At 43.2% G+C, this 9,744-nt stretch overlaps 2 pseudogenes; both read right to left on the reverse strand.

Moving 5' to 3' along the window:
- Nucleotides 1-4,136: 4,136 nt before the first annotated feature.
- LOC115071192 lies at nt 4,137-4,229 on the reverse strand (annotated as a pseudogene).
- Nucleotides 4,230-4,513: 284 nt separating this feature from the next.
- On the reverse strand, nt 4,514-4,606 carry LOC115071193 (annotated as a pseudogene).
- Nucleotides 4,607-9,744: the final 5,138 nt, after the last annotated feature.

Consider the following 9,744-nt stretch of genomic DNA (forward strand, 5'->3'; position numbering starts at 1 on the left):
CAGGACCTTGCTGACACATCTTGTATCTGTTTCTGTCTCCTCACCTCCCGGCTGGAGGTTGCAATGATCCAATACGAGTTTGAGATGCAAATCTAGAGGCTGCCTCAGTGGTCCAGGTGAGGAAGGACAGTGGATTTGATGAGGTCATGAGGTTGAGGAAGGAAGAACTTACAGGGTTTGATTAGTAATAGGGCATTAGGAAAAGAGAAGGGCAAGAGGACCCCAGGCTTTCACTGAGTGATGCCATTTGTAGAGAAGAGGAAACTACGTGGAGAATGGAGATTTTTGCTATTGTTTGTCTATTTGATGGCGAGAATGGAATAAAATTGCATTTTAATTTTGAGATACCTGGAGAAAACATTCAGGCAAATACACGCAGCTCAGAGAGGGCTTGGGAGGCAGGGAGAACTTATGGTTATGAAACTGCAATGTTGTCTGGGCTGGGTCAGGTGAGAAAGGACTGGATATAGAGTGGTGGGGGAGGCAGAGACTGGGCCCTTGTTATCATAGTGAAGGGGAAGTCGAAGAGCATGAGCAAAGGAGACAGAATGAGCAGCCAGCTCCGCAGAAGAGGAAGCAGTAGTGGAGGCTTCAGGAAGCTTTCTAGAGGATGGTTCTAGGCTCTCTGTGGGCCCTTTCCAGTGAGTCCCTCCACACACATGGGCCTTGCGAGACTGATAGTATGTAGTAGATTGAAGGCTCCAAAAGACCGTGCTCTTGTGCTTAGCTTTTGGCAAATGAAATGTGTAAGTTCCTGATGATTATCTTCATTTTGGGCATGTTGCCCTTACTTAGCATGTACTGAACACAGCCCTAAAGTGGTGGGAGATGGGGGTTATGGGACATGATGACACATGCATGGCCTCCACCAGATTCAGTAGCTCAGAAGTGGGAGCCTACCCTCAGGTCAAGTGGGTCCTTCCAGGATATTGGTCTGACACTGCTGATATGTTCCCCGTGAAAGACAGTTGATCCAGAACTTCTGTGCAATGTAGCCATTTCACTGGTCTCCTTTTTAAGCTGAAAATGCAATCCAATTACAAATTTCGTGAACCTTTAGTTTGATTTTTAAAATTCATCTATTTTATGTGACCAATAATAAGATACTGAAATACTCTGTATCTCAAAAATAGTGACACAGTGGTATTACTTACCTAAGTATTATCTATTTAAAAAATTCTTGTTTTAAAGTTAGAAAGGCAGACTATAAAATATTGAATATTCAGATAGATCATAACTATGCTACCCAAAGCAAACTAGGTGTACTCAGAAAAAAGACTGTGAACAGTCTGCCAAAATATTAATATAGTCTACAGTGGATGGTGGGAAAATAAAAATTTTACTTCTTTTGCCTAAATTTGTGTATTTTCCAAATATTTGCAATGAGGTATATTATTTTTAGAGCCCTGCTGCCCACTGGAACTTTCTACAGTGATGGCAACAGTTGACATCTGTTCTGTCTTCCATGGCCAATAGCCACACACGACTATCAGTTATCATCACTAACATTTGAAAGGTGATCAGTGTGACTGAGAAACTGGAGTTTTACTTTTTTCTATTATTGTTCATTTAAATTTAAGGCTGAGTTGTTTGAGAGATGGCTTAGTGGTTAAGAGCAATTCTTGCTTTCGTAGAGGACCAGAGTTTGGGTCCCAGCGCCCACTTCATGTGGCTCTCAACCACTTGTAACTCCAGATTGAGAGGATCTGATGCCCTCTCCTGGTTGCCGTGAGCACCCTCACATACCTGGCATGGGTGCATGCACACACACACACACACACACACAATAAATAAATAAATAATTAATTAATTAATTAAAAATTTAGATTTGAGTAGCTATTTGGAGCTAGTGACTACTGTGTGTGACATATACTAATGAAGTTGTTAAAATAATGTAAGCATTTAAACTGTGCTAGTTATATCAAGCTTTGAAATTTTATCATAATGTGGGTATGACTTTGGACTTTATAATAAAGAATACGGACATAGCTTACAACATTGCGGAATCTGTTATTTAATTGAGTTTTCTAGTGTAATGAAAAGTGGTCCATCATTAGGCTTGTTCCTTGCTGTTCGGCTGTGCACTCTGAGGGAACAAACAACCTGAATGTCATTAGTTGTTTTTCTATAAATCTTTATGACAGCACTTTGTGCATACATATCTTGAAATTTGCAAAAGGAGTTTAAAGCATGTGAGTAATATTTTTTTCGGTAGTCATCAAACAAGAAGCAAAAGTTAGTTCTTGAAGTCCTGAAGACTGTATTGCCCTTTGTAATATGGACAGAATAGTTTCTAATAGATTGTCAAGGGACGGGGACTTTCTGAAGGAGCTAGAAAGATATGATGGTTTTGGTTAAGTCTTAAATGAAGTTTGTTTTCATTAGGATTTTCATTCTTTTGATGTCTTCTAGATTAGTCCTCAGAACGCACAGTGGGTCTATGAGCAGTTGCCTTTGACCTGGTTGGATCAGGGTCTTTATGCTTTCCCTGAGAACAGCAAGCAATCCGTCTTGTCTTTTCATGTGAGCTTACTCTAGGCCCCCAGTCCCACAATTCTGTCCTTCTCTCTCCCACATAGGCCCTATTGCCAGTTCGGGAGTTAGCAATGTAATCCCACATCTGGCAGTTTCGAAAGATTAATAAAAGTGCCAAGCTCTCCCTGGATTGTGTTCTCTGTTTCATTGGGGTGCAGTGGACATAGCATTAAGGAGATGGCCAAAGATGGAGTCTTGGTGTTGAGCAGGTCTGGTGGCCTCCCTCTGAGCTCTTCATCTGGGTGGCCCTGACTGTGTGCTAAGAGCAGCAGGCAACTGCATGTCACACCAGTGAACCTCTGAATGTTTTCAGACCTGCAGTCTCAATTCTTTCTTGGTTTAAGTTCTAGGGAAAGACTGGAGCCAGTTGTGATTTTAAAAAAAAGAAAAAACAAAGGTCCACCCATCTGTCAGTACCACCAAGAAATATTCACACAAACAGGCCTATCCAAAAGAGTGAGGAGTAGCTCTTTCCTAAGACAGATCTCTGGAGCTGCTCCCTCCCTTGCTCGGAACCACTTCCTCTCCTCAAATCTCACTTTAAAACCTTCCTGTTTGCTTTAGTCTATGACTGACTCAGGCCCCATTCATCTTTCTTTCCTCTCTCCCCATGACCACATCCTTCCACTCCCTGCTCGCTGTCCTGTCTGCTGTGAGAACCCTTGCTTGCCTCTTGCATCTCTCCATTTTTCAGCCCCTTCGCCTCTTATCCTGGGGTGATAGGTGACAGCCTGGCATTTCGGAGTCCCTTGATGGCCCACCTGAGTCACCCTTCCCTTGTCCAGATGCATTTGAAAACATAGGGGCTTTGTCCACAGGGGTTCCTATTCCTCTCCCTGCTTCTCAGAGGAGGAGGTAATGAATTTCAGTAGTACTCCTGCCTAAAGAGGCACTTTGCAAGATGTATTTCACAAGTTACAGATTCAGAAACTTGAGACACAGAACACAAAAAGACCTTGTAATAGGCCTGCGAAGAGTCCAACCCCAAGCTGTGCTTCCCTTGGGATACTGCAGGTAAAACCTGAAGGAGATGTGGGAATAAAACACAGGCCAAACTGATGCTGTTGCTCACCTCCAGAATAGAGTTATAATTGTCTCAGCTGAGCTTCTTATTTCCCTGAAGTAATGAGCAAAGTAAATTCCTCAGCAGAGTTCTAAGGCTGGATTGACCCTGGGAAAACAATCCCAGTGCGAGCCCAAGTGTCTGAGTTCTTTGTGTTCAGGGTGTACACTTAGTACCTGCTTTCTAAAGCTCGTGCTTTCCACTCCATTCTCTGGACAGGGAGCAAACCGTGGGTTTCCTCACAATGCAGCACGGTCCTCCATCTGAGGACGGCACTTTCTCTCACAAATGTGGAGTCAGGTCAGTTTGTTTCTGTCTCTACAGTGTTCTCACTACTGGCTGTCAAGAAGAAAATGTTTCCAGAACCAAACACCTCAGATTTCATCTCATGAAATACATCCTTGCCTTATCAAAGCAATTTTTACTTTTATTTGTGCGTGTGTGTGTGTGTGTGTGTGTGTGTGCGTGTGTGTACATATGCCAATGTGTGCACAACAGAGGTGAAGACAACTGAGGAACTGGTTCTCCCCTTCCCCCCAAAAAGATGGAATCCTTCATGAATTCGCATGTCATCCTTGCACAGGGGCTATCTGAACGCTCTATATTCCAATTTTAGTACATGTGCTTGCACATTAAAAAAAATCTCAGTGAGAGTAATAATGTGCCATTTTTCATCAAACTACTATGTCCAAACCATATTCATATTTGTGAGGTGATGTACTATTATAATATTCCCATTTTACACATAAAGGATGAAGGTTAATCAGAAGTGGTCAGTGGTGGTACTGGAACCCACAGGTGTTTTCTGTAGGAGCTGTGCCCAGCTCCAAATACCTGTGTGCGTGTGTGTACATATGCCAATGTGTGCACAACAGAGGTGAAGACAACTGAGGAACTGGTTCTCCCCTTCCCCCCAAAAAGATGGAATCCTTCATGAATTCGCATGTCATCCTTGCACAGGGGCTATCTGAACGCTCTATATTCCAATTTTAGTACATGTGCTTGCACATTAAAAAAAATCTCAGTGAGAGTAATAATGTGCCATTTTTCATCAAACTACTATGTCCAAACCATATTCATATTTGTGAGGTGATGTACTATTATAATATTCCCATTTTACACATAAAGGATGAAGGTTAATCAGAAGTGGTCAGTGGTGGTACTGGAACCCACAGGTGTTTTCTGTAGGAGCTGTGCCCAGCTCCAAATACCTGTAGATGAATATCAGCCTCAGAGGATTTCCATGCGGTAGGTAAAGCAAATAATATTGCCTTGCCTTTCCAGTGGACTGTGAGTTTTTATTTGACTTTTGGTAGCAGATTCTATTTATTTGTTTGTTTTTATTATGTCTAACACATTTAAAAAGTACAAGTGAGAACTGGTGAGATAGCTCAGTGGGTAGAAGCACCAAATGCAGAAGGCTGACCTGAATTCAAAACCCTGGGAATTGGATGTGGTGGTGCTCCTGCGATCCTAGCCCTCCCACCTTGAGAAGAGAGTAGAGACAGAGCCAGGAGAATGCCCTGGAAGCTTGAAAGCCAGCTAGCTTGGAGTATACTGTGCAGCAGCAAGCAACTTGAAAGACTTTGCCTCAAAACCAATGTGGAAGGAGAGCACTGAGACCCGAGGTTGTCCTCTGATCGCCACACACATGCTGTGGCATGTGGACACACGCACACACACACACACACACACACACACACACACACACCCATCATGCATATACAAAAGTACATATTTTAAAAAAAACAAAAAACTAAAAGTGAGTCTGTGCTTCCTAAGTCCACCCCAACAGGTGACAAAGTGACGGGGCTCAGAATTATGTAACCTGGGATTAAGTGAGGAGCAATTCTGCTGTGTGAAAAACAAATAGTGATGTATTTTTGAATTTATACTTTCCTCCCTTTCCAGGTCTTTCTTAATGCTTCCCTGTAGGTTGGTGGCTGCCCCTGTACTTGGATGTCAATGCAGGTCCAGTCTATGAATTCTTGGATGGGTAGGAGAGAGGATTTGGGGAAGGGGTTAGGGAAAAAGTTGTTAGCACGGGTGCTGGGACTGCCAGAGCCGTTTTGGCATAGAGGTAAAGGAAGGGAGGTGATGGCTATGAGGGTCTCCTATGGTACCTCCCGGCCACTCACGGGAGCCGTGGCTTTGGAACTGGATGACATGTTTATTTGGTGTGAGGTCAGCTACAGCGCTGAGGGCAATAACATGATCCCCATGAAATAGACCCCCATGCTGGGCTCCACCTGCTTGCTGCCTGATCAATGAGACATTGCCACAAATGGATTCCCTCACTCTCTGGATTGCACAGCCTCTTCCTTGCCCTCCTGTATGGGTCCATTGATCGCTTTTTACACCTTCTTGCTTTGTGCTGCTTCTCTCAGAAGAAGAGGAAGAGAAACAATATTTGATTTCTGTACCCATCCATTAACCACTCCAACTGAAGTTTCATGAAGGAGGGTGTCGAAGCTATAGGTAAAAGTTTGGGGGAAATTTTCTAGATGTAAGGGAAGTTGAAAAAGACCTGAACTCAGTGGCCCACAAAGGAATATGAATTAATAACACGGCTCTCTTTTCAAAAGCCAACATAAAACGAGGATGTGTTTTTTGCCAGAGCAGCTGCTCTGCCACTGGGTTTTTGCTTGTCATTTATTCACATGTCACAGTCAGACCTAGGAAATTCCCTGGGAAGTCCCCCCATCACAGTGCCAGCAGGATTGTTTTCACCATTTGTGTGTGATTCTGTTCAATCTTGAAAGATTTTTTGATCTTTTTTTGTTATCACAAAATGGATCTTCCCAGAGTGAGGTGACAACAGGGGTCCAGCAGAGGACCAGGGGACCAGGAGAAGGGATTCAGGGCCCGATATCAGTTCTATCCTTGTCAGGCCATAGCATTCTCCTTGCCACAATGGTTCCCCTGTCACAAAGTGGAATCCCCTGGGGATGCTGAAAGCGGAAGCACCCCTGTGTGCATGTTAGTGTTCAAGAAAAGATTTTTTCCTGCCTGCCAGCCTCAGTTTTCCATTCTGTGGAATGAGGCATTGAAATAAGGCATCGTAAGTCCTTTGTAATGCACACTTCTGGTACCTGCATCTTCAGAAATGTACGAGCAGCACTTCAGTGAGTCTTGGTTTGTCAGAGCCCCAATCAGAAGAGAACTGTGACTTTGATTTTGTAGTATATCTATTTTCCCTTTTCTAGTTTTTAAGTTATATTTCCATTTTATAGATTTTTGTTTTTCTTAGTTGTCACAAATTCTTTCGAAAATAAGAAAAAGTGCAAGTGAATGAAAGAAGGTCTTAGTTGGAAACGAAGAAATACAGCTACAGTTACTAGTAATAATAACCATTTCTGTTGGACAGTGTATGTGAAGAGCTATGCTAAGCACTTTCAGAAAGTTGTTAGGCTAGCACACAGCTTTCATTCCAGCACTCAGGAGGCTGAGGCAGGTGGATCTCTGAGATCAAGCCAGCTGGAGCTATACGGAGACCCTGTCTCAAAAAGCAAAACCAAACAACAAACAAACAAACAAACAAAAAACCATTATTAGGTAATTTAATCCTTATAGTAACTCTGTAAAGGCATAATCATCATCTCTGTTATGTAAATAATAAAACATGGTTTTAGAGATCAAGAGCTTGTCCAAGGCCACATAACCCACAGGTGACAGGGCTGAGTCACACACCCCTAATTTGTAATCCTAATTTCTATGGAGCAAATACTCTGACCACAGCCCATTTCCAGTTACCAACAGTTTAAAACCATTGTGACAAAAAAAAATCCTGAATATTTAATAATGTGCTCCTGCAAGCCAATAAGAGGCAAACCAGTCCATCCCAGAGAGAACTTAGGCTGATGATCATTGTGCTAATTCACCTCTGTGAATCATGTGGATCATAGGCTGTATGAAGGATGATAGAAAAGAAATAAGAAAGGGGACATAGTCATGGACAGAGAAAATAAGGTTATGTCAAATCTGCCCACATATTCCTTGATTTATGCACACCTGGCATTCATTCATTCCACAAAGGTGTAGTGGGTATCTGATAAGCACCAGAACTTGTGATATGTGTCTAGGAAATAGACCAGAGTAGGAAGAGCAGACACCCAAGCCTAAAGAGCTTAAACTGTGTTCCTATTAGGGAGATACATAGACAGATAACTCAACACACAGTGTAACAGAGGACCCCATGTGAACCACAGTGAGAGAAGACTTAGTTCTGCCTTGAAGAACATTTTGCTTCTTTTCTAATTTGCAGAAGTGTTTCTGTGCTAGAGAGACATACTCAGCTTAGCCCTCTGAAATTCAGAACTAAACAGAGACACCAAAGATAGTGCCATGACACAGACAGTAATATGGACAGTTGGTTCCTTGTAGCCAAGGAATTTGTCTGTTTTACCCTGGTGCTCTTGATACCTAATCCAGTATTGGGTATATACCAGTACTCAGTAGTCAGTACTCAGTAAGCATTTGTTGATGGGATGAATCATTCACAAATTAGGATTTGTAAACCACAAACAAGTTTCTCTGAAGCAAGAGGACCAGTGAGAGTAGAAAATATAAGCCACGTAAGTGATGATTCCCTAAGCTTGTGAGGGATGATTGTAAATTAGAGTGAGTGGCAGACATAACCTGGAATGAGATCACCAGGCAGGTAAGGTGAGAAGGTCTGTGGATGTGGAAAACCTCTGGCTCTGAGAAATAAGAGGTTTTGCTTGTCCTCCACCTTCAAGTGTGTGTGTATGAAGCTAGGAATTATATGATTTGTTGCTTTGCTTTAAAGTTCAGTGTGGAAGAAGGGAAAACCAAGTGGTATGAAACTGGATTCCATTTCCATTTATTCCTCCTCTTCTCTGGCCTTTGATTGTCTGAGAGGAAGGCGGCTACTGCTATGGAAGACCAGGGGTGGTTTGGAGATTCTTCCTTGGACCTGGGACCCACCCCATCCTGCCTGTAAGAAGTGGATATGCAGGTGCATTTTGAATATAATGTTCCCCATGACGGTGCGTTGTAGCTGTGGATGCTTCCTAGTTTCCAAAGAATTTTTCCATAATTACTTCCACTACACCCTGCTACCATCCTCTGAAAATGTTAAAAAGATGCAAATGTATTCATTTTACTAAAGGAAAGAGCATGGCTCAATCAGTCCTCTACAGTCCCACAGCCAATCCTAGTAGAGAAAGGCCCAAGACAGTTCATTCTAAACACAGAGAGAGGCTTTCCTTCTTCCCTTTTCCCTGTGATAATGCCAACCTCCTGTGAGGGAGGAGCCAGACCTGGCTGATGCACAACAGCAGCTGGAAAGGGTCCTTTCACTGCCTCACAACTTCATGTTTTGTAGTGAAAAACTGAACCTGCCTGCCCCAGTTTCCCAGCCACCTCATGACTTAACTCTGATAAAATTAGGCCACCTCCAATCTAAATGGAGCCCATTTTCTGAGTAAGACCCTGCCCCCTGAAAGGATGGCAAAAGCATGCTTTTGTGTGTATTTTACTCGATGGAAGGAATCCCCAGTGAGGCCATTCTCCCCCCTGAATTCTCACAAGTCCAGAATGTATCCAAGTTTCCAAGATTATCTCAGAAGATCATTCACCTATGAAGATAGGCCAATTGTCTTCCAGCTCGGTAGACGTGGTGTGTGCAGGAATGGAGGTAAGGGGGTGCGATAGTGCTATGGGGAGACTGAAGTAGCCTGAGACGCTAAGGCACGCGGGGAGAAAAATGCGTGCAGAATAACGTTGATGGGTGAAAGGAGAAACCGAAGGGCAGCTCTGACTCTGAGGACCCACCTCCCAGGGACATTTTTCACTGATTCTTTTTAGCACCTGTCAAGGTCTGCCTGGTGAGCTGTCACTTCTCATCACTTGGCTGTCAGTGAGGATTTTTGTGTCATCACTGTCACGAAGACACCCGGCAACTGGTAAAGAATTTCCTGGGGTGCTACCTGATACACCGTTATTTGCCTCTTATCATCTTTGCAGAGTGGCTCCGCTGCTGTCAGGGGTAATGGAGACCATGCCACTAAGAAAATTGGCTGTAATTTATTTATCAATTGTTTCTGCATACCACAAAAGCGGCCTTCTACTTTACGGCTGGGTCTAAGGTATTTGAGAGCCCCCGAAGTTCATGGTTTTCCGGT

The sequence above is a fragment of the Nannospalax galili genome, unplaced genomic scaffold (assembly GCF_000622305.1).
Source record: "Nannospalax galili isolate Female #2095 unplaced genomic scaffold, S.galili_v1.0 scaffold98, whole genome shotgun sequence".
Classification (NCBI taxonomy): Eukaryota; Metazoa; Chordata; class Mammalia; order Rodentia; family Spalacidae; genus Nannospalax; species Nannospalax galili.